General features: G+C 32.8%; 2 long non-coding RNA genes across 5 annotated transcripts; one reads left to right on the top strand and one right to left on the bottom strand.

The window, feature by feature from the left end:
- Positions 1 to 11,850: 11,850 nt before the first annotated feature.
- On the bottom strand, positions 11,851 to 16,591 carry LOC127731886 (uncharacterized). 2 transcript variants are annotated; one of them, XR_007995886.1, is made up of 3 exons: positions 16,521 to 16,591; positions 13,038 to 13,143; positions 11,851 to 12,497 (listed from the first exon to the last, which is right to left on the bottom strand). It is a non-coding gene; the product is annotated as an uncharacterized LOC127731886 (long non-coding RNA). The 2 variants fall into 2 exon arrangements; XR_007995887.1 differs by lacking the exon at positions 16,521 to 16,591 and having other exon boundaries at positions 13,038 to 14,517.
- On the top strand, positions 16,564 to 26,661 carry LOC127731884 (uncharacterized). 3 transcript variants are annotated; one of them, XR_007995884.1, is made up of 5 exons: positions 16,564 to 16,641; positions 18,129 to 18,222; positions 19,465 to 19,589; positions 25,479 to 25,566; positions 26,551 to 26,661. It is a non-coding gene; the product is annotated as an uncharacterized LOC127731884 (long non-coding RNA). The 3 variants fall into 3 exon arrangements; XR_007995883.1 differs by lacking the exons at positions 16,564 to 16,641; positions 18,129 to 18,222 and having other exon boundaries at positions 19,275 to 19,589; XR_007995882.1 differs by lacking the exons at positions 16,564 to 16,641; positions 18,129 to 18,222; positions 19,465 to 19,589 and adding an exon at positions 21,302 to 21,605.

Here is a 26,661-nt window from a genome sequence, read left to right as displayed (position 1 = left end):
GTCGAGCTTTCTGCGACAATGTCGCTCACCTTGGTCTATGTGCATATTAAACAAAGGACACAGACGGATTCATGACAAAATTGTGTTTTAGTGATGGTGATGTGTTTGTAGATCTTACTTTACCGAACATTCTTGCTGCTTACAATTATCTCTATCTATAATGAACTTGGCCCAGTAGTTACAGTGGAAAATATTTTGTAAAAGCATTGTAAAAATTTACAAAAATTTACAAAAGATAAGAAGTTAATAACCAAAAGCTGCAAAATTTTCTTAAAATTACTAATTCAGGGGCAGCAACCCAACAACGTGTTGACTGATTGGTCTGAAAATTTCAGGGCAGATAGATCTTGACATAATGAACAATTTTATCCTCGTCAGATTTGCTGTAAATGCTTTGGTTTCAGAGATATGAGCCAAAAACTGCATTTTACCCTATGTACTATTTTTAGCAATGTCGGCCATCTTGGTTCGCGGACGGGGTCATCGGACACATGGTTTAAACTAGATACCCTAATGATGATTGTGGACAAGTTTGGTTAAATTTGTCTTAGTAGTTTCAGAGGAGAAGATTTTTGTAAAAGATTACAAAAATTTACGAAAAATGGTTAAAAATTTACTATAAAGGGCAATAACTCCTTAAAGGGTCAACTGACCATTTTGGTCAAGTTGACTTATTTGTAGATCTTACTTTGCTGAACATTATTGCTGTTTACAGTTTATCTCTATCTATAATAATATTCAAGATAATAACCAAAAACGGCAAAATTTCCTTAAAACTACAAATTCAGGGGCAGCAACCCAACAACGGGTTGTCCGATTCATCTGAAAATTTTAGGGCAGATAGATCTTGACCTGATTAACAATTTTATTCCGTCAGATTTGCTCTAAATGCTTTGGTTTCAGAGATATAAGCCAACATCTATACTTTACCCCTATGTTATATTTTTAGCCATGGCGGCCATTTTGGTTGGTTGGCCGGGTCACCGGACACATTTTTCAAACTAGATACCCCAATGATGATTGTGGCCAAGTTTGGTTAAATTTGGCCAAGTAGTTTCAGAGGAGAAGATTTTTGTAAAAGTTAACGGACGACGGACGACGGACGACGGACGACGGACGACGGACGACAAGTCATGAGAAAAGCTCACTTGGCCTTTTGGGCCAGGTGAGCTAAAAATTTATAAAAAAAGACAAACAATTCACCAAAGTTTCTTGCAAATTGGTTAAAGCGAGTTATTGTCTGACATGTTGACGACGAACGGACATGATTATATAAGCCATTGTTATCAAGTACTAATGTGTTCAGATGTGGATTAAGAGGGGGCCCACCCTTTGCTGGGAAAAATTTGGTTGATTTTATAGGGAACCACTTAAGCTTGACCAGAGCGTGCCCCCTCTTAGATAGACAGTCAGTGGTCCCCCATTGGTGATAAATACCTGTATTGTCATTTAACATATAGTTAACCCAGTAATTTTTCAATTTTAAAGGGGCATAACTCTAGAACGGCAAAAGTAACGCCACCGAAATTTAAACTTGTCTGTGTTTTGGGGTAATGAGCATTGTCTATAAGTTTCATATCATTTGATTGAGGCAAACTAAAATTAGAGAACAGAAACCAATTTTTCCATTTGTAAAGGGGCATAACTCTAGAATGGTTAAAGTGACGCCACTATAAATCAAATGATATGTGTTTTGTGGTAATAAGCATTGTGTGTAAGTTTCAAAACATTTTGTAGAGGCAAACTGAAGTTAGAGAATGGAAACCAATTTTGAGATGTACAGATGGATGTATGAATATATATTGCTGTACAGACAGTCAATGGTATAACTTAATGGGTCCTCTGCTATGGCGGGGGCATAAAAATTACATTGCAAAAGGGTTAAGGGACTCAAGTCAAGCTTGTGGATTGTGAAAACCAAGAAGAATAAAGAAAATGACAAAATGTAGCCTTTTTGAGTTTTAACTGACTGAAGCCCATATCTGAGATATTTATATCTGTATTATGAATATTCCAAATTGTTGGCAAATCCGACATGGAAGTCTTTTCCTCGTAAATGTCATGTGTCAATCGGGATATACCATTTCAAGGCTATACTGTCGTTCATATTCAGGTCATTGAGAAAAGTAATGGCCTTTCTTACAACTGAACTAAAGGCTGGGAACACTCCCCCCCCCCCCCCCCTCCAAAAAAAAAGGGAATGAGGGATATCCCTTATTTTGCTGTTGTCAGAAAGGAAAAAGAAAATGACCAAATGTAGCATTTTTTAGTTTTTGACTTAAAATTGAAATGGGGGGATTGATTATATTCAGGAAAACTTTTTAAAGGACGGATCCGCTTATTTTGAATAAATAATAATGATTGAAGCCCATCTGTGAAATGGACAAGGCAAATAGTATACATTATCTTGACATGGCATATGAAAACCCCTCAAGCATAATGGTGTATGTAATCGTCCATGGACATGATGGAATTGTCCATACAGATACAGGTGAAATATGTAGAATCATAATTGTGCACACAGAAATAAGATCCGAGATAAGGCCCTTATGCCCTGTGTAAAGGAAAAAAAAACTGTATAAAATTATTGTTTATTTAATTTGCTTGCATAACCTTGAAGTTAAGACTAATAACGATGACGTGTATCGAGTGAACCACTCAAATAAAATAATACTGTGTTCTAAATCGGGATATACCATTTTCAAGCTATACCAGAAGCGGATCCAAAGGGGGGGACCTGGGAAGACTTGCCCCCCCTCCCCCTTTTCTCGAGAAAAATTTGGTTGATTATGTAGGGAATCACTGAAGTATGACTGGAGCTGCCCCCCCCTTTGAAATTTCTGGATCCCCAATGTATACTGTCGTTCATATTTAGGTAATTTAGACACACCAAAGTGTAAAGCACATTTACAGGACAGATCCACTTATTTTTTAAAATAAATAATAATGATTGAAGCCCATCTGAAGATTTTATATCTGTATTATGAATATTCCAAATTGTTGGCAAATCCGACATGGAAGTCTTTTCCTCGTAAATGTCATGTGTCAATCGGGATATACCATTTCAAGGCTATACTGTCGTTCATATTCAGGTCATTGAGAAAAGTAATGGCCTTTCTTACAACTGAACTAAAGGCTGGGAACACTCCCCCCCCCCCCCCTCCAAAAAAAAAAGGGAATGAGGGATATCCCTTATTTTGCTGTTGTCAGAAAGGAAAAAGAAAATGACCAAATGTAGCATTTTTTAGTTTTTGACTTAAAATTGAAATGGGGGGATTGATTATATTCAGGAAAACTTTTTAAAGGACGGATCCGCTTATTTTGAATAAATAATAATGATTGAAGCCCATTTGTGAAATGGACAAGGCAAATAGTATACATTATCTTGACATGGCATATGAAAACCCCTCAAGCATAATGGTGTATGTAATCGTCCATGGACAGTCAGGGGACTTACTTAAATGAGTGATTTTCTAAATCACTGATTCAAGTAACATTATGTCCATAAAGGTTGGAAGTAAGAGTTGTCTTTCTTTAAAAATCACCTATTTAAGTAGTACAAATTAATCACTAGACTAAGTGAATTAATTTTATTGTAGCTTTAAATATAAAATACTAATGATCCAGGGACTAATTATGTTGCTAAAATTATCAGAACCAACATCTGTGTTGATAAGATGACCGGGTCATGTCAGGTGATGACCTTGTACTAAATCTAGAATAATGACATACAAATCACTTGTTTAAGTATCATACCTCAATTTCCTTCCAAAAAATCACGTCTTTAAGTATCATTATTTTAATAACCCCCACTAATTTTAACACCCCCGAACAGTGAAATTTTGATCGCGAACAGTAGAATTTTATTACATATCTACAAGATGAAACCTTGAATTTTACAGGAAAAATACTCCCACTGCTGGGAAAAATCTGTTAAGAAAGTATCAGTTCATTATGTAAAGCCATTTTTATAGCATTTTTTTCAACTAAAATAGAATTTGCAGCTAAATGATTGCATCAAAGGCATAAACCTTGCTGCTTAAAAGAAGCAAAAAGTTCATTTTTTTCAATTTTACTAATGAAAAGATATTATCTAAACCTATGTGTTTAAAATTTTGGTAAAACTACAAAATCACAATTTGTGACAAAACTTCGAATTTGCTACTTAAATAAGTGATTTAAAAATCACTTATTTCAATAAGTCCCCTGACTGATGGAATTGTCCAAACAGATACAGGTGAAATATGTAGAATCATAATTGTGCACACAGAAATAAGATCCGAGATAAGGCCCTTATGCCCTGTGTAAAGGAAAAAAAAACTGTATAAAATTATTGTTTATTAAATTTGCTTGCATAACCTTGGGAGGACTTGCCCCCCCCCCCCCCCCCTTTCTCGAGAAAATTTGGTTGATTATGTAGGGAATCACTGAAGTATGACTGGAGCTGGCCCCCCTTTGAAATTTCTGGATCCCCAATGTATACTGTCGTTCATATTTAGGTAATTTAGACACACCAAAGTGTAAAGCACATTTACAGGACAGATCCACTTATTTTTAATAAATAATAATGATTGAAGCCCATCTGAAGATTTTATATCTGTATTATGTATATATGTATATTCCAAATTGTTGACAAATTCGTTATGGAAGTCTTTCCCACGTAAATAAAATGTCATGTGTAAATTGGGATATGTGTTTTGGGGTAATGAGCATTGTCTATAAGTTTCATATCATTTGATTGAGGCAAACTAAAATTAGAGAACAGAAACCAATTTTTCCATTTGTAAAGGGGCATAACTCTAGAATGGTTAAAGTGACGCCACTATAAATCAAATGATATGTGTTTTGTGGTAATAAGCATTGTGTATAAGTTTCAAAACATTTTGTAGAGGCAAACTGAAGTTAGAGAATGGAAACCAATTTTGAGATGTACAGATGGATGTATGAATATATATTGCTGTACAGACAGTCAATGGTATAACTTAATGTGTCCTCTGCTATGGCGGGGGCATAAAAATTACATTGCAAAAGGGTTAAGGGACTCAAGTCGAGCTTGTGGATTGTGAAAACCAAGAAGAATAAAGAAAATGACAAAATGTAGCCTTTTTGAGTTTTAACTGACTGAAGCCCATATCTGAGATATTTATATCTGTATTATGAATATTCCAAATTGTTGGCAAATCCGACATGGAAGTCTTTTCCTCGTAAATGTCATGTGTCAATCGGGATATACCATTTCAAGGCTATACTGTCGTTCATATTCAGGTCATTGAGAAAAGTAATGGCCTTTCTTACAACTGAACTAAAGGCTGGGAACACTCCCCCCCCCCCTCCAAAAAAAAAGGGAATGAGGGATATCCCTTATTTTGCTGTTGTCAGAAAGGAAAAAGAAAATGACCAAATGTAGTATTTTTTAGTTTTTGACTTAAAATTGAAATGGGGGGATTGATTATATTCAGGAAAACTTTTTAAAGGACGGATCCGCTTATTTTGAATAAATAATAATGATTGAAGCCCATCTGTGAAATGGACAAGGCAAATAGTAAGGGGACGAAGTCCCCTATAACAGAAGAAAAATCAATAAAAAAAAAAAAAAAAAAAAAAAAATCGGGAAAATTTCCCGAACTTTTCATTGTACTAATGAACTCAAAATCGTTAACTTTTTTTTTGTAACTTTTTTTAATTCCCGCATTTGCGCAGAAATCTACTTCCTTCTTCCGGTCTCGTTTGTCATGAGACTTTGAGTTTATCAGTCCAGTAAAATATAGGAAGGAACACAATAACAATTTCATTTCTAATTTATTCTGCTTTGATATGAAAAAACGTTACCTGATGATAGCGTTTCTTTGTTAACATTGAATATGACGTCATAACTAAAATGACGTCACAACTAAAATCACCTAACAACAGAACCAAAATCGGAAACGTTACGGTATTTCCGTTTCTTTTTTAACACATGTTTGAATATTAAAAAAAATAATTCATACATACTTCGTCCCCTTTCACAGGTAATGCCTGCCTCATATTATACATTATCTTGACATGGCATATGAAAACCCCTCAAGCATAATGGTGTATGTAATCGTCCATGGACATGATGGAATTGTCCATACAGATACAGGTGAAATATGTAGAATCATAATTGTGCACACAGAAATAAGATCCGAGATAAGGCCCTTATGCCCTGTGTAAAGGAAAAAAAAACTGTATAAAATTATTGTTTATTAAATTTGCTTGCATAACCTTGAAGTTAAGACTAATAACGATGACGTGTATCGAGTGAATCACTCAAATAAAATAATACTGTGTTCTAAATCGGGATATACCATTTTCAAGCTATACCAGAAGCGGATCCAAAGGGGGGGGGGGGGGGGACCTGGGAAGACTTGCCCCCCCCCCCTCCCCCTTTTCTCGAGAAAAATTTGGTTGATTATGTAGGGAATCACTGAAGTATGACTGGAGCTGCCCCCCCTTTGAAATTTCTGGATCCCCAATGTATACTGTCGTTCATATTTAGGTAATTTAGACACACCAAAGTGTAAAGCACATTTACAGGACAGATCCACTTATTTTTTAAAATAAATAATAATGATTGAAGCCCATCTGAAGATTTTATATCTGTATTATGTATATATGTATATTCCAAATTGTTGACAAATTCGTTATGGAAGTCTTTCCCACGTAAATAAAATGTCATGTGTAAATTGGGATATATACTATTTTCAAGCTATACCAGAGGCGGATCCAGGGGGGACTTGGGAGGACCTCCTCCTTTCTTGAGAAAAAATAGGTTGATTATAAGGGGACGAAGTCCCCTATTACGGTAGAAAAATTAATAAAAAAAAAAAAAAAGAAAAAAATCGGGAAAATTGACCGAAATTTTCATTCTACTAATGAACTCAAAATCGTTAACTTTTTTATTTTCAGACTTTTTTATTTTCCCGCATTTGTGCAGAAATTTACTTCCTTTTTCCGGTCTCGTTTGCATGAGTCTTTGAGTAAAATATATATTTATCAGTCTAGTAAAATATAGGAAGGAACGCAATACCAATTCCATTTTCAATAATTCCTTGAATGGCTTGATATGAAAAAACGTTACCTGATAGCGTTTCTTTATTTACATTGAATATGACGTCATAACATAAATAACGTTACAACTAAAATTCCGAACAACAGAACCGAAATCGGAAACGTAAGGGTATTTCCGTTTCTTTTTTGAACAGATTTTGAAGTTAAAATATGTTTGAATTAAAAAAAAAGAATTCATACAGACTTCGTCCCCTTTCACAGGTAACGCCTGCCTCATATTAAGGGGAAGAAGTCCCTATTACGGTAGACTGGGATCCCGCTATGTATAATCACCTTGTTCTATACATAGACAGGTGGAGACCGACTCCATTTTAGTACTTTTTTTTAACTAATTACTGCGCAGTCAGTCGCGCAGGAGATTCCGGAAGTTCTATAGGAATTTCCTTATGTCATGAATACAGCTGTCAGATAGAACGTCTGCTACAATGAAGATCGACAATGTAACGCATAAGCACATTTAAATGATATCTTCACAGAAGAATTGAATACCATGTAAAAATATATATAAATATCATTACTATTAAAAAAAGATCTACAAAAAAAATGAGGATTTATATAGATATTTTTTATTTTTGGCAGTGGCTATTTTGCCGGCACCGGCAAAATAGCAAATATGCTAGCCTATATTGCCGGCACTGATTAAAATATCTCTTAATTAAGTCGAATTTTAAGTCAAGCCGGCAAAATAGCATATTTCTATAAAAATGTGTAATATTTACTTGGAAAGATCTATGTAAATGTGCAGTAAGACATAAAGCTTTATTTAGAGTCGGTATATGCAATACAAGTACAAACATAAGCTCTGAAGAGCTTTTAAAACCGACAGAGCAACAATAAAACAAAACATACATATCAAGTCATGCACAAATAAATTAAACATATAAAGCAAGAGTTCATATCAGTACATGCAGTATGGAAACATGCAGCACAAAAGTTCTTTAAGCATCTTACAAGTTCAACACACACTGAAACATGCACTTATGAGATAAAAACTCAAAAGCAAAAATAAAATGGTTTGCAATTTAAAAACTAAAATTAGCACAAAGCAGCAGAAGTACTATAGTAAAGATAACATAAAAGAATCAAATAATTACTGATATACCAGTATTTAAATAAGAAAACAGCCAACAATATTTGAGATACATGTAATTCCTTAAAAACTTTAAACATCTATCAGTCAAAGTGAAAACATCAGTTCCACCTCAGTAAAGGAACAGGCATATAAATCTTTAGTCAGACCATCACTAGAATATGCCTGTTCAGTCTGGGACCCTCAATACTTTACTGAGGATATAAACAAAATAGAAAAAGTACAAAAAAGGGCTACTAGATTTGTCACTAACCAACACAGAAACACCTCGAGCGTTAGTGACATGATAGATCACTTAAAATGGAGAGACCTCGCACACAGAAGAACAGATGCACGCCTGGTCATGTTTTATAAAATCACATATCATCTCATTGCGATCACAACAACAGACAGACTAATTCAACCGCTCAGACAGTCCCGGAACATGCACACACTCTCATGTCAAATTCCATCCTGCAGAACACAAATAAGGCAACAATCATTTTTTCCACGAACAATTAAAAACAGGAACAGCCTTCCTCTGAGTATTGTGATGAGCAACTCTATAGAGTTGTTCAAAGCAGCTGTCTCAACCGACACCTACAGTCATGCAGTAAATTCATCATGTGTAAATAGTTTTATCTTAATATTTAAAAAATAATAAGTTAAAAATATGCACTGCCATTATGTAAAAATGTCATTATCAATTTTTTTGTTATTAATTTCAAATTTGTAAATTTTTCACTGTATATATGTCTTCACAAAGCAATGCGCAGTACAAGTGACATAAACTTCAACGTGTTGAAGGCGGTCATTACATAGTAGAAGTAGAAGAAAGTAGGAATTTATAATTAACAAGATGAAAATTAATATTGAGCATCCATTTGTAGCAACGAAATCATATCTATAATCTAGACATGTAGCTGAAATAATTTCTAAAATCAGTCAAATTAAATTCTACATGTGTGCATAAGAATTAATTCTAAGATTTTTTAACAGTATGTTATAAAAAAAATACACGTTAAAAATCTCATTGCAAATTTATTTTGATAAGACATTATACAATATAACATAAAGTCAATCACATACATGTAGCTTAAAATATCAAAAATGTTTAAATTAATATCTTGCTTTTGAAATAATAGTCAGTTCTTTGAGTTGCATGTATGTGTTAACAAAAAATATAACTATTTTTATATAAATATGCTATTTTGCCAGCTTGTATTAAGATAATCAGTGCCGGCAAAATAGCCACTGCCTTTATTTTTACCAATTTAAGTACCATACAAACAGACAACAGTCTACAGTTCGGGGAATGTTAGATTATAATTTAAAGGTTTCCGAAGTCAGAATTTAATCAAAGAAATTTGTTTTTGCTGCTTAAAACAAGAAAGATCAGGATTAAATAGAGAATATATTTTAAATGTGCAAAATAACATACTAATATTAAAACAAATGAAGGGAGTCAGAAAGTCAAACATGTCTAGTCTTTAACTTGAAATGATAAAATCTATAGATTGCCAGATGTCATAAATGCATATTCTTCAGTGTCTTTTGTTTATAAACTTTTACAAACTCTACTACTGACTGCTCCCAAATTTTTCTTTTTTGTATTTTTTTTCCAATTATTTCTTAACACTGAGCTGAGAAACAACAACAAATAAACAACAATTTCAACATGTATCTTAAAGTTGAGGTACATGCAAATCTCACTTTTTTTACAATGTAGGTACCATTGTCTGTTTATTGTGGTCTGATGAAACTATATTTCATAAAATTATTTTAACCAAATTCGAGGCCATATTAATTTTAAGTATAAAAAAGAAGATTTGGTATGATTGCCAATGAGACAACTCTCCACAAGAGACCAAATGACACAGAAATTAACTAACAAAGAAACAAAACAAAACTACAGAAACTAACAACAAAGTGCCAAGATATAAAGGGGAACAAAAAATAAACAGTCACAACAAACATTTTCAAATTCAATTTATAAAATATAACACAGCCTCCTTTGTAGAAAGCAGTATAATATCATATATATTATACATGTAAGTTGTTTCATCTCTAACGAACTAACAAGGTGACCATTGGAAATTTTATCTCATCTAAAACAAATAAATAATTATGTAAAATACTGTCTTTTTTAAGATTTCATCATTTTCCCGGCTAGCCAGTTTCTTCAAGTTCATAACTTTTTCTTCTTTAGGTAAACAAAATTTTGACCTCTGTTTCCCAGTATTTTGATTTAAAGAATTGATGAAACTTTCTCTAAACCAAAATAAATGGAACATTCAAGTAAATATAGACTTTCAAATTCTTAAGTACATAATAGTTCATTTCTGGATTTATGTTTATACCAACCCTTTCCCCCAATTGCAGATTTCATTCAAGGCCCTTTTATTTGTAAGTAGCTCTATCATCTATCTTCAAAACCAATACCATTATGAAACCACTAATCAAAAGTTTTCAATAAAATGATAGATTTCAATCATACACATACATGTACTAGTAATCTTCTCTTGGTTAGACAATGCAGAAAGTTTTCTTTTAACTAGACTGTTTTAAACTAAAAAATAAAAAAAAATAAACGTTTTTTCTGATATCAAATTTAATTCCCTGTACACTGGACACAATATGAAATATACAGCATAAGGGATATAACTCTATTCATATTTACCTATTTCTAATACTGTGTTGACTTATTATAGATATGTAAGCATGTCCTTTGTTTACATATTTATTTTTATTTATATATTTATAGGAATTTATTGGTGTATAAACTCTACCAATTCACTCACAAACAAATAAAAGTCCTAAGGAATTTTATGATATGTTTGTGAGTGACTTGGTCCAGTTTATTATAGGATTAAACACATTTTTTCTAGAGGTTATTGATGTGTAAACCGGAGCGATTAACTCACAAACTGAATAAAAGTCTGAAATTCTTAAAATAGGTGATAAGGAATTTATTTTTCCACACTCATAAAACAGTCTCCGGGACAAGTTTGCACTTCCGCTGAGTGCAAAAGTTGTCAGCTTAATTTTTGGAGTTAAGTCAAAATGAAGTTGATAACTTGGTTGGTATTGGTTCCCTGATATTTGTCCTAAAAAAATTTTGCTCTAGCACCACTGTTGAAAAAGTTATGCCCCTTTTTTCAACAATTTCCTCAGAGGAAAAGTAGTTTTCCTCAAGGGAAATCAAATTTCCCTAAAGGAAAAAGATTTTTCCTCAAGGGAAATTGTATTTTCCTCAAAGGAAAAAGATTTCCCTTAGGGAATTTGCTGCATTAATATTTCCTTTGAGGAAATTCTATTTCCTGTGAGGAAATTTGCGGCTTCAAATTTTCCTTTGAGGAAATTCTATTTCCTCTGAGGAAATTTGAGGCTTCAAATTTTCCTCTGAGGAAATACTTTTTCCTGTGAGGAAATTTGCGGCTTCAAATTTTCCTTTGAGGAAATACTTTTTCCTGTGAGGAAATTTTGTCAACAGCTATTTCCTGTGAGGAAATTTTTGACAGACACTTTTCCTTGAGGGAAAATTCAAGACCACAAATTTCCTCTAAGGAAAACATTGTTGTCCAAATTTCCTCTATGGAAATTTCTGTTATTCAATTTTCCTCTATGAAAATTTCAAAACAGTAAAAACAGTATGAATATAATTTTACTGAGACTGAATAATTGATACAAAAGATAATTAAAACTTTAATAAAATGTTCACTGATGAGTAACATGACATACAAAAACAATAGGCTAGCTGTTTGAGACAATACAATAACAAGCAAAACGCTATGAATATCATACTATTTGTGATGTTATTAATATTGTGCTCATAATAATTTGCAGATTAAATAAAATAACCACTTTTCATGTTAATTTTAACTTTTCTTCTGTTTAGGCTGCTGCGTACAATTATTCAATCCCCTACATAACAGTTCAGTGAATAAATAATTACATCCACCAGACATCTTCCTTCAATTGGTAAAGAATACATTTTTTGCAATTTGTTCTTCAAACGTCTTCCTCTGTATATTTGATATGACAGAGCTATGTACATGAATGGATAAAGCAGGTGTTTATTTCGACAACAAAATACTATTTTTTCTACATTTCTCCATAATCCTTCAGTGAATATGTAGGTTGTTGCAATTACACAATTGTGTTCTTGTGCATCTATGATTGTACTCCATTTTGTTTACAGCCATTTTGTAGAAATTTCCTATTTTTTTTTTCCAGGTAAGCACACATTTCATTTCACATTAATCCAATTAGCTCACAATGTAGAAAAGTACTCTTCTGTATTGACCTGTTGATGATCATGAAAACCAAGAAGTCTCACCTATAAATACACAAAAAAATAAATTGAGAAAAAAAACAGCAATATGAAATAAGCTTATTTTATCATGTTTAATATGAACATTTTGAGAAACTTAAATTTGATATTCTTACTAATCATGATTATGAGTTCTGTCATTTCAGTGCTTTGTGTCCACGACTTAATATCAGTCGTTTTAGTGCCTTGCAGTGATAATGAGTTGAGCCACTTGCAACAGTTTTTACAGTTTGTTCATATGATGTGCTATTTGAACCACTGTCCTAGATTATGGTTAGGTGGAGTGCTCACAGACATGATTTTTTTATTAATTGTTATTGGCTTTGAACTAATTTGGATTGTTTAAATCTTTTCATGTTGGGGTCTTTATTGGCTGACTTATAAGGTATGGGTTTTCTCATTATCGAAGGCCGTCATTGGTTTTTAATTGCTTGCATCCACTTCTTTGAACTCTGGTGGATAGATAACTCACATTCCACATCTTCTTATTTTTATAATAGTCATCATTCATGGGCAATCACTTTTATTATATAGAAGTGGTCTTACCATTTAGACGTTGTTGTCTTCTGTTTATGTTGTTTTGCCGATCATTTCTACTGTACAGTTGTAATTGTTTATATTTTTCTTTATCTTCTATATTTCTTGCCCTAAACTTAAAAAAGGTAAAAACTATAATTTAATGACTATAACTATTATTGTACATCAGTATGTGTTTTTCTATATACCATGATATATAAAAAAGGAATGAAATATTTGTGCTATTTCATTTCACAGACTATTTGCCAGTCAACAGTTTCAAAGACATAACCACGGTCAATAGTTTAACAAACAAACATTCCCGTACTTTTTCATCGTGTTCATACTAATTTTTCAATGGACAACAATGACGTGATTAACTATTCTTCTATGATGTGTGTGCTTGACAACATTAAACTCTGAAATATTGTTAACGGTATAATCTGTATGTGTCTGTCGTCAAAATTTCAAATTAATATATTACTTACAGAAGCAATTAAAACAAGAGGCTCACAAAATGAATGGGATCTAAGAACTTAATAATTTCTAACTTACCTATTCAAACCATATCATTATTATTTGCTTTTATATATAAATCATTCAGAAATAACCAAATTTTAAAGAAAACAAAAGGAAAAAAAGGAAAAAAAATCCCCCCCAAAATGTTTTGAACCCCCTTATGATTCATCACCCCCAAACTCAATCCCAGCCTTCCCTATGAGGTATGGTACCTTGCTGTACAATTTTAGAGAGATCCATACACTTGAACACAAGTTATTGTCTGGAAACTAGAAAAATGCTTGTTTTTTGGCCCCAAATTCCTAAACGTTTAGGGCAATTACCCCAAAACTCAATCCCAGCTTTCCCTTTGTGATATGGAACCAAGTAGCACAATTTCATAAAGATCCATACACTTACACACAAGTTATTGTCCTAAAACTAGAAAAATGCTTGTTTTGGTCCCTTTTTGCCCCTAATTCCTAAAATTTTGAGGCAATTACCCCCCAAATCAATCCCAGCCTTCCCTTTGTGGTATGGTACCTTGCAGTACAATTTCAGAGAGATCCATACACTTGAACACAAGTTATTGTCTGGAAACTAGAAAAATGCTTATTTTTTGGCCCCTTATTCCTAAACATTGTGGGCAATTACCCCCAAACTCAATTCCAGCTTTCCCTTTGTGATATAAAACCTTGTAGTACAATTTCAGAAAGATTCATACACTTACACACAAGTTATTGTCATGAAACTAGAAAAATGCTTCTTTTTTGCCCCTTTTTTGGCCCCCAATTCCTAAAATTTTGAGGCAATTACCCCCAAAATCAATCCCAGCATTCCCTTTGTGATATGGAACCTTGTGGTACAATGTCAGAGTGATCCATACACTAACACACAAGTTTTGTCTGGAAGTTACAAAAATGCTTATTTTTGGCCCCTTATTCCTTAACTGTTGGTACCATAACTCCCAAAATCAATCCCAACCTTCCTTTTGTGGTATTGAACCTTAAGGTAAAATTTCATAGAGATCCATTCACTTAAACTAAAGTTAGAGTGCGAAAACCAATGTGTCTTTGGACGACGACGCCAATGTCATACCAATATTTTGACCGCAAAATTTTTTTGCGGTCCTATAAATACTGCAAAGTTTCCTTAAAATTACCAATCTAGTGGCAGCAACCCAACAATGGATTGTTAGATTCATCTGAAAATTTAATGACTGATAGAACTTGAAATAATGAACAATTTTACCTCACATAAGATTTGCTCTAAATGCTTTAGTGTTTGAGATATAAGCCAAAAACTGACAATTTTATGTTTAAAGGGTCTATAATTTAGATTGACAACTTCAGACATACTAATATTTGACCTTTTCAAACTATACATTACCAAATCACTACTTAAGGATGTTCGCTACTCTATTTCAAAATAACAAGCTTTTTAAAAGACTGTTATAAATTGACAGTATATGAATAAAGGAACTAAAAAAACAGAAAAATGAAGGGTCCGTGTGCTTGTTTTTAAGATATAAGCCATTAAAAATTTGGCGGGAAGTGATTCTCTCTAGACTTTTCATACACTTAACACTGGCACCTTTTTCTTTCAAAAGCTATGGAAAAATAACAAGGATTTTATAAGATTTTCAAATATGGCTTTTTAAACTATGTAATAAAAATATGAAGAGAAAAGTAGGGATTTGCAGGCAAAATATTTTAATGGCACTGCATGGATAAAACCAGGGGATTCCGAATATCTGGTAAAAATTCAAAATCAAGAGGAGCGAACATCCTTAACCTAAAAAAATTGCCACATTTTTTCCAATGTAATTTGGAAGGAGTATGAAAATAATTTGCAAGTTATACACTATCCACACTATAGACCTAATAGAGCATGTAGTCAGAGTAGAAATACTAATTTTAATCAAACTTGGCATGAACTAAGATTAGGGAATTATAAGACAGTTTACCTAGTTTCGTGGCAATAGCATATATACATTAAAGACTATAAGTTCATTCTTATATTTGAACTTTGGATGTTAATTTTTTGCCGTTTAATGTTTAATGTTTAACTATCAAGATTTGGGCCTACATAATTTAAATATTGCAAAAAACTGCTTTTTAAATGTCTTTATAACTATTTATATATAATTGTGTATGTCACATGTATGTAAATGATGTATTTTAATGTAAAGCAGCTGAATACTCATTTGCTGTCTCAGATTTATTTCAATTCTTCAAAAGTCGAATTTATATGAGCCTATGCCTGAAAATAAATTCTTCAAAAGTCGAATTTATATGAGCCTATGCCTGAAAATAAAGATTTCAAATTAAGGGGGGGGGGAGGCTAATATAAAAATTCTTCATGTATATTTATAAAGATATTTGTATTTCAAAAGGAAAGAAAGTTACTTATCTGCTTATAGCATACCACATGAGTAGAACAAGGTCCCATTAGGCCATGCAAAACTGAATAACATTTAAGGTCAATATAGGCAGTAACACATTTTTACATGTATATGAAAAGGCATACACATAACAATGCATAAGCTAGAGGAAATAAAAATGTGTTACTTTTTGGTAATTTGTAGGCTAAGGTGACATCATACAAGAAGTATGAGTGATTCTTAAACTAAAATAAAATAATTTCATCCCCCTACTTCATTGTACAATTAAGTTTACTTTTTAAGCATAAAAAATATAAATAAATAAATTTTGAAGTAATACATGGTCCACACTAAGGAATCTTTTTGTAAAAAATGAAAATCAATGGATGATAACTATGTACTTGGAATAACAGTTAAGATTTCACATGATGAAATGTCTCGTCAGCCCAATATACTGATATCTCAGTCAGTGAAATAAATTATTGTTTGTTTTTTTTATAGTGATATGGAAGTAGTCCAAATAATAATGACGCATTGCAAGGCTTTTTTTTCTCTCTCTGACGCCGTAGGAAGTAGAAGTGAGTTGACATAACATGTATGTTATCATGCAAAATCAACAGTAATGAGTATACCTATGATTGTCATCGTCACTGCAAAAGGATCATTAATACCAGGGGGAAAGGAACCAATAAATTGATCGGATCCGATATGAAGTTCCCAGTAACGGAGAACCTCTAACCTGCTAACTTTGAGGTAATATTATTAGTGTCGGTGGTCTCACAAATGAATCAGGGTGAAGTGCAGGTTACATTAATTAGCAGCGAATCAACTTGTTATTATTTATATCGCAGTTATTTACGGTTAATTAGCTGTATATATCCCAAAACAGGTGCTCGGAGCTAGTACTAGTCTATGACTAATAAGTAACAATTACATTTATATTCACAATCAGTGGCGGATCGAAGGAGGATGGGATCCGGGGGTTTGACTCCTCTTTTGGTGAACGATCAATGCATTTAATGGAGACATATATTTGGACCCCCTTTATCCTGGCTGGAATCGCCCCTGATATTACATGTAAATCAAGTCCCGGGTTACTGTTAGCATAATAGCATAACGGTAATCACAAAGAGTGTGGTAATTTTAAAAAGGACGAGGATTTATAAATATACAATTCTTGAAGGTAAACGGACAGAAAGTCACAGGACAAAAAGTCTCAGGACATAAAGTCACAAATTGGATAGGACAAAAAGTCACAGGACAAAAAGTCACAAATAATTTGTTGACAATTGTTTGAATATATAAGAGAAAGATCTTCAAATAATTTCTTTTTTTTACATTTATTCATGTTTAAGTTTAGGAAATTGTTCATAAGCCTTAATAAATGAAAAATTATTAAATTTTAATCATGCAAATGATATATTTTTTGGAACCATGCAGCCATTCAAGTGCCAAACCACCTTGACATTTTGTTATCATAACAATTATTTGATCATCATTGATATTTATTGAATAAATTTTATTACAATGTTGCTTCATATATTATAGTTCAAGAAAAAATCAAAAATTTATTTTTAAAATTAGTGTTTTCTTGTTCAGAGAAAAATAATCTCAAAACTGAATTGTGACTTTTTGTCCTGTGACTTTTCGTCCGTGACTTTTTGTCCTGTGACTTTCTGTCCTGCATTCTTCTTGAAGAGGGGGGAGAGTGCACTTCACGATAATCGAAAAAAGTGCCTTGCACGTTATTTTCATCATCTTGTCTGAAACAGTCTGAATAATGAGCTCCAAGACGTAGCGTGAAAACAATAAGCCATGTGAAATAATAATGACAAACACGTTGTACGGACAAACCCTTAAATCCCTCAATGTTATGTCAAATGAATTATAGCGAGGAAAGGTAAATTTAATTTAATATCAAAACTAAATATTTGTTATATTTCGCTCCTGATTTCTCAAGAAATCATAGAATCAATAAATGTATAAATTTTAATTATTCATGTCTGTGTGAGATCCATTTCATGAGACCAAGGATTTCTATAAAATCCTTGATGGGACCCTTTATATATAGTTTTCTATTTTCCCCGGAAATTTAAAAAAAAAAATATAATCTTTTGGGAAATAATCCGATTTTGTTGAATTATTTCCCTTCATAATTACGATAAATCCTTTTAGTTCTTCAATTTTAAATTAAAATAAATATTTCATTTTGATCTAACGACAAATTTTTTAAATTGTAGTGGCATGGTCAGTCAACTGATTAGTTGCATGGCTGATTACCAGTTTACTGGCGAACCAGTAATTTTCCATATAACAGTGGCGTGTACCCTTGGGGTGTGTATAACTTATTTTGAATACCTTAATTTTCTGAGGAACATCCTGTCCACGTGTAATACTTAGTATATATTGCAACAGATGACATTAAACAAATTTTCTTTGTAGCATCGGTGTCCATTTCATGTTCAACCACTCAAAAATTACACAAAAAAGATAATATAATAAAATCATTAAAAAAACACTAGCAAATAAACTTCGCAATGAGTAAACGGATATTTGTGTTTTAAAGGGCTTATTTCCAGTGGATATATTTCATACTAGATAACTAGACCTGAGATAAACTTTTTTTTTGTAATATATATTTTATTATTTTCATAATTGTTACAAATTATAAAATGGTAAGTCAATGCCCGATGTGCCGCCGTCTGTTGCAAAACTACGATTTAATCATTTAAATGAAAGACGTGCACTGCCTTCATCGGAACAGAGGAAAGTCCACCTAGTGTACACTAAAGAGTATCCGTTTGTTATGCTGAAAAAAAAGAGATCATCATAAACTTTTTAGCAGATCTTCTCGTGTAAAAAAAAAACCAACTTTTAACTGAATTAAACAAAAAATTATCAAACAAAACTCATTAGAACACTCATAGCAACATTTTGTTTAGACCTGAGATAACTTATAGTAAGATTATTTATATAGAACAATTAAAAAAAAATGTCCGATCTGATACACGTACCTATAATGTACAAAATTTTGAACAGCTTCAAATATATGGCCTTATCATTGGTAATATATCATATTTGTATCAGTTATTGCTGAACGTGTAAACAAATTAAAATGAAGAAATAGGCTCGAAACCGCATTTTTTAAAGATATTTTTTTCAATCCCAAAATAGGTAATAGATATACAGATTAAAGTCCAGATGAGAAGATTAACTTTCTTTTCTACCGAAGTAAATATATTAACAAGGATTTAGGTTATCAATAAATTATTAAATTCATCAATTTATTAAATTTTAACATGTGAACCAAAAATTAAAAAAATAACTGACGGGAAATTGGCTATACCTTTTTGGTATTAGCCATGAAGTCATACATGTACCAGCCACTTTAACTTATTGTTTTCTTAACCTTTAAACAATACATTTTAAAATGAACTACTTTATTTATAGTAGTTCAAGAAAAAAAAAAAATATATATATATATATATATTAGATAACTCTTTCCTTTATATTCAATGGAACAAGAAGCGAATTCGTTAGCGAACTAGAGTAACTATAGAAATAGCGTCGTTTCAGGTCTTCTTCTGACCGGCAATCATGTGAAAACCTTAGCAGTAATGAAAGTGGAACGTCCAGTGGGCTGTGCTCAGCCACGTCCGAATGGGGACGTTGAATTCTTGCAACAACTCTTCGAGTGGACTGTAAGTAGCCTGGTATTAGGCCAATTTTCTGTCCCTCATTTTTCATAGGCAGTCGAAATTTTCCGACCGTATCACGGGCGGTCTCAATTACAAGACCTACTTGTACCTATCATATATTATTCGGTACGCCAGACACACCCGACATTAATCAACCAAAAACTCAATATTTTACAGTAGGGAATGAATATCTCCCACGTTCACTTGTCCCTTGAAGGATCAATATTAAATTTCTTCCAATCGCCCCCCCCCCCCCCCCCCCCCCTCCCTTTTTTTTTATAAGATTACATTATGGCGTATTTTTTTTTTAATTTTACGAAAGACCAACAAATCGATTTTTATCACCAAATTTGTCTTTGCTGAGATTAACACTAAAAAAGTATAACAAAACGTAACGATTGAAAACTCACAGTTCAGTTTTAAAGATATTTTTTTCTTTGGAAACTAACAGACTAATTTTCAAAAAGTTTTTTCTTGAACCATTATTTATTAAAACGAATTTGTAAACAAAAGTTATTCTTAAATATTGATAATGATCAATGATTGTGAAGAAAAATCCATCATAGTAGTTTGTTAATTTACTGGATCCATGGTGTTAAACATGTCACCTTTCTTTTACAAATAACTGATTAAAAATATGAAGCCTTTACTGTAAAATAAATCATTCTAATAAAAATAAATTCATCCAGATTTTTCTCTCATAACCTTTCAACAGTTATTGTAAACTAATTTATTCGAACTATAATAGTCCTATGACTTGCTGTCCGTTTACCAATATTTATACTTTATTAAGTGTTTTCATATTCATTGATCATTAACTTCATGTTTTGCGAATATTTATAAGGGGGTAATTATTATAGCCAGTAATAGCTAACAATTTATCTAAAGAAAACGAGATGCTATATTCAAATTCTGAGATGCGAATCTAGTTCTTTAAAAAAAAATTCTCAACAACAAAATTCTACACTTTCATCTATCTTGGTCTTTTTGTCTCGGCTTCGAAGCCGCCATCCCGTACCAAACATATCTATTCGTTCGCCAATATACAGTCATGTAAGCAATATACAACAGGCAGTAGATCTGAATTTGTAAATTGTTATTTTGGATTTTACCTGATTAGGACGTGTCTCGTTGAATTTTCTAATAAACTTACACACACATAATCTGACTTTTAATCGTAATGTTATGAGATCTATAAGAACATAGAGCTACTGTTTATATAGGCCTAGTTGCATCAGAGACATATATGTCTCTGGTTGCATGCAAGTCTTTACAACTTATATATTTTGGTATGCTATAGTTTGTTTTTATAGACTATTTGTCATTTGGTCGGGGTTTTTTGTTGTTGTTGTTTTTAGTTTTTGACATGGCGTTGACTCGAGTTTGATATATTATGCATCTTTTGTGCTGTATTTTAACAATTATTCACAAGAATGCTGCATGTTTACACATTCATCACTATACCGCATCTAAATATAGCTTTATTGTAAAAAAAAATAAGGAGATGTAGTATGATTGGTGATGAGACAACTATCAACCAGAATTTAAAATACCTGATATAAGCAATTGTGACTTACTTTCTTTACTCAGAGTGATCGTGAATTAATCAGATAAGCTGGAGGAGGGTTTTTTTTAAACTGTTTTTGACGCGTGCTAAAAAGTGCAGCACCTGGTAACAGGGGCTCATTTGACAAATTATCATCTTTCGTAATTTAAGTTATAAAATCTAAATTTAAAGTGATCTAAAATGTTCATGACTAACGAGTATTTTCACTTGTACGCTGTGAAATGAGTCTAAGAGTATATATACATGTATATCGGGATACTGACTGCATAGTAAAATATTTATGTACCTATTAGTTGCGGCTCATTTTGGTCTTTTAAGTAAGTGTCCTTCCCCTGCATTACTTGATCGCTTTTGTAAAAAATAAACAGCACAACAGCACTCGACATCAGTATAATTTGTACCAAAAAATGAAGAAAATATTCAAAAAGAAGGCTCATAAAATTCAAATATTGGTAAGCACGCACACTAACTTGTCACTACGGACATGATCTTTTTGTTAATGCGCCAAACTCGTTTCTTCCACAGGACGATGTCGATGGTGGGGGAAATGACGTCTTGCAAGGCTATTTAGGCGTCCCAGAAAAAAAATTAAAATAGCCTTGCCAGACGTCATATTTATTTGGACTAGGGAAAAACCCAACAAATCATTAGTTCCCCAAATGAGTATCCTAGTTGAAAGGTTTTTTTAATATGATATAGCTATTTCATATTGGAATGGCACATATATTCATGAAAAATCAACAAATGATCCGAAAGTCGGAAAGATGAATATAGTCCTCTGACTTCACAAACTTGGAAACAGTTGTGATGTTGCTTCGCTGAGCTATAGATAACCGTACGACCATCTACAATGAGCAAAATTCACACCATATAAACATAGGTGCTTGAGGACAGGAGTCGAGATTCACGTTGATAGTAAACATGCATATTAAGAGTAAAAATATGGTATATTAGTATATATATGGCACAAATAAGTGATATATATTGAAAAATCTAAGATTTATGATAAGAAGGGGGAGGGACTATGGGGGGGGGGGGGGGGGGGGGGGGGGGGGGGGGGGCTCAAAACAGGATCCTGTCCTCAAGCACCTATGCATATAGAAAGCTGTAAATATAATAAAAGGCCTCGAATTTGACAAACGTTAGACAAAAAAAACAAGAAGCCTAACATTTATAATAGAATTTAAAATAAAATTGAAAATAGAAATGGGGAATGTGTCAGAGAGAAAACAACCCGCCCAAAGAGCAGATAACAGTCGAAGATCACCAATGTGACTTCAATGCAGCGAGAAAATCCCACAACCTGAGGCGTGCTTCAGCTGGCTCCTAAACAAAAATGTATACTAAGAAGTTCAGTGATAATGGACGTCATACTAAACTCCGAAATATATAAAAGAAACTAAAATTAAAAATCATACAAAACTGACAAATGCCACAGGATCCTGACTTGGGACAGGTGCAAACATATGGTGGGGTTAAAAGCCTATATACTGTAAATTTCAGAAATTATTGCATGCATTTACTAATATTGCCAATTAACATAATCAGTCAAGGATAAAACTCTATAGCATGTATAGGGTTATTACAGAAAAATAACATACATTTGTTATTGTGGACTAAAAAATCAAAGAACTGTGATAACATATGCATGTTACATGTTTCAAAGGGACAATATACATCATTAGTTTTCTTAAAATGTACACCGGTTCTATTGATATTACTATTGTCTTTATGTATACTTAACTATAGAAAGATATAACAGTTCATAGCTCGCCAATCATGCATAGTACACCTATGTTATTACTGAAAAAAATATGCCTATAACTAACGGGTGTTATTACAGCTCCTCTACATCATTCCTAAGCATTTGCTCAGACATTCATCATGCTTAATTACAATGTATTTTAATTTATTGTAAGAAATAATGATCAGAGCATGTAATGAGGTTCTGCGCAAGCTTCCCAGTAATTCCCAAGTGTCTTATATAACAAGTTAAATGCCTTTAATAACTAATATAAAAAAGAAGATGTGGTATGATTGCCAACGAGACAACTCCCCACAAGAGACCAAATGACACAGAAATTAACAACTATAGGTTACCGTACGGCCTTCAACAATGAGCAAAGCCCATACCGCACAGTCAGCTATAAAAGGCCTCGAAATGACAATGTAAAACCATTCAAACGAGAAAACTAACGGCCTAATTTATGTAAAAAAAATGAACGAAAAACAAATATGTAACACATAAACAAACGACAACCACTGAATTACAGGCTCCTGACTTGGGACAGGCACATACATACAGAATGAGGCGGGGTTAAACATGTTAACGGGATCCCAACCCTCCCCCTAACCTGGGACAGTGGTGTAACAGAACAACATAAGCCTTGTTATTACAGCTAAGTTTATCCCTTAAAAGCCTCGTTCATTGATTTGCCATGGTTAATGAAAAATGTATTAATTTAATTCAAAAATTAGTTATCAAGGCTATGCATTTAGTTTCTGCGCAAAGTTTCAAGAGTTCCCTAGAGCCTACTAAAAATCAAAATATTTATGATTTATTTTACAAATAACAAATATATGTTATTACAGATTTAGAAAATTTAAGGATTTAAGAGTAGACAACTCATGAAAATATCTGTAATAACACATGCAAGTTATTTTCTGTAATAACCCTGTAGAGTTATATCCCTGACTGATAATCATGATAATTTCCCTTTCAATTTTTAAAAAATTCTGATTTAAGTTTTTGTTGTATATTGGGACTTTGGATAGTCTCTAGAATGCTTTCACCAATTGTTATGAAACTTTGGTGAATTGATTTTATATATTGACATAAACTCCCTTTTCATTTTTATGACCCTTAGTGGGTCAACCCTTGACCGTCTGTCCCAAAGTCATTGGTTTTTGTTCTCTAATTAAGTTTGCCTCAACCAAATGTTATAAAACTTTTACAAAAGCTTATTACCACAATACTCAGATCAAGTGTGGTGGTGTCAGTGTTACCGTTCTAGAGTTATGCCCCTTTACAAATGGAAAAATTGCTGAATTTTTGGTTTCCCGCTCTCTAACTTTAACTTTAGTTTGCCTCAACCAAATGTTATGAAATTTGCACACAATGCTTATTACCACAAAAAACAGTTTGAATTTTGGTGGTGTCACTTTTACTGTTCTAGAGTTATGTCCTTTACAAATGGAAAAAATGATGAATTTTTCGTTTCCGTCCTCTAAATTAAGTTTGCCTCAACCAAATTTTATTAAACTTTAACGCAATACTTTTTACCACAAAATCAGATCAAGTTCAAATTTAAGTAGAATAAATTTTACCGTTCTTAGTAATCTTCCTTTATAACTTTATATGATATGCAAGCCGGAGTATCATCCCCTATTTATTTTTATATAAGATGCAGAGTTATGGAATTTTAGTTGTTGGAAAATTGTTTAAAATTGTCCATTTTCACACTTTGGAAGGTTTTAGAATTGTATTTGTTCAAAAATCACGGCCTTAAACTTGTATACACTTGCAATATCCCTAAATGGAGCCAAATTATTTTCATGTTTTGTTTCAATGTATACCACTGTGTGCATGTCCTTTTTTAGCTCACCTGGCTCGAAAGGCCAAGTGAGCTTTTCTCATTACTTGTCGTCTGTCGTCGTCCGTCGCTGTGTTAACTTTTTATATTTTGAACTTCTTCTAGAGAACCACTGAATGGAATGGAATTAAACATGGCATGAATGTTCCTTATGAGGTTTTACTTGATCCAAGATGGCCGGCAGCGGGGGACTTAGTTTAAGATAGGACCCTATAGGAAATACATACAAATGTCTTCTTTAAGAGAACCACTGCATGGAATGAAACCAAACATAGCATGAATGTTCCTTATAAGGTGTTGACCAAGTGTTGTTACTCTGTAGCCGATCCATCATCCAAGATGGCCGCCAGCGAAGTACGACAATATTAAACCAAATATGGCCTCAATCATTATTAAAGTATGTGTTATGATTTTTATCTTTTTTATATGATTTCAAAAACCCAAATAGAGTCAGGTGAGCGACACAGGCTCTTTAGAGCCTGTAGTTTTTTTTAGGGGGGGGGGGGGGGGGTCTTAGTTGCGCAGTGCTCACAGTTTTTCTATAATGATTAATGTAGTTGATCATTAAAATTCATTTAAAGCATAAACCCAAGCTAAAAGGACAACAAGCTTATCAAGCACTCATGGTACAGCTTTTTATTAAACATGCATTGATATATATACATTAAACAGCAAAATGATTATTGATGCAAGATGTCATTAAATAATAATTTTTACTCTTTTTATGTGTAGGACAAGAACTATAGAAGATACAGAGAAATTATAAACAGCAGAAATGATAGGCAATTTAAAATTTGCAGAAGTCAACAAATCCTAAATGGTAAGTAAACTCATCATAGATACCAGGATTAAATTTTGTATTTACGCCAGACGCACGTTTCGTCTACAAAACACTCATCAGTGATGCTCGATAAGACTCATAAAGCCACTTTTATAAAAATTATTGCCCTTGAAAGATGATTATCATGATTATTATAAAAATAAAAAAGATGTGGTATATTAAATATGAAAACTATTGATCATGGCTCTAAGAAAGCAATTATAGGCCAGGGACGGCCTTCAATAATGAGAAAATCCATGCCCTATTGTCAAAGTAGTCATAATAAAAGGCCCTCAGATGAAAAATTGAAATAATCCCAACTGTAGAACTCATTGCCTAGTTTATAAAAAAACAAATTAAAAAAAAATAAATATGACAGATATGAAACAACTACAACCACTAAATTTTAGTGTCAGAATAAACTACAGGCTCCGAACTTGGGACAGGCACAATCAGAATATGGCAAGGTTATATAAAAATAAGAAGATGTGGCATGATTGTCAATAAGACAACTCTTCACCAGACAAGAAATGACATACCGGTAGATTTCCTGCAAAAAAATAAACAGTCCGGACTGAGCAGGAAATTTATACCTTTCCCTTAATCGAAAAGACACAAAGATCTGTTAGTACTCACAGTTACTGACAGCTAGTTAAAAATCAATAAAAACTAATACATGTAATAAAAAAATCAGGTTTGTGAGCACTCAACCCTACCTTAACTTTGGACAGTGGTTTAACAGCTCAACATATAAAGAACAAACTGTAAAATAACCGTTGCAATTGCCTCAATTCAAAAGATTGATAAAATGCACAAAATCAACAAATATAAAAACCCATAGACAAAAAGCACGGAATTGAGAGAACTCACAAGTAAGAAAGGAAATATTCTTAAAATGTTCATTAACATGACAAAATAAGCTTTTTTATTGCTGTTTCTCTCTCCATTTATAACATTTTATTTGTTTATTTTGTGTATTTATAGGTGATCAGACATCTTGGTTTTCATGATCAATAGGTCAATACTGAAGAGGACACTGAAAGTTGATATCTATCTACATGGTGCGCTAATTGGATTAATGTGAAATGGAATGTG

The sequence above is a fragment of the Mytilus californianus genome, unplaced genomic scaffold (assembly GCF_021869535.1).
Source record: "Mytilus californianus isolate M0D057914Y unplaced genomic scaffold, xbMytCali1.0.p SCAF_21, whole genome shotgun sequence".
NCBI classification, from domain to species: domain Eukaryota; kingdom Metazoa; phylum Mollusca; class Bivalvia; order Mytilida; family Mytilidae; genus Mytilus; species Mytilus californianus.
The sequence above is the reverse complement of the archived record's forward strand: the minus strand, read 5'-3'. Positions and strand labels throughout refer to the sequence as shown.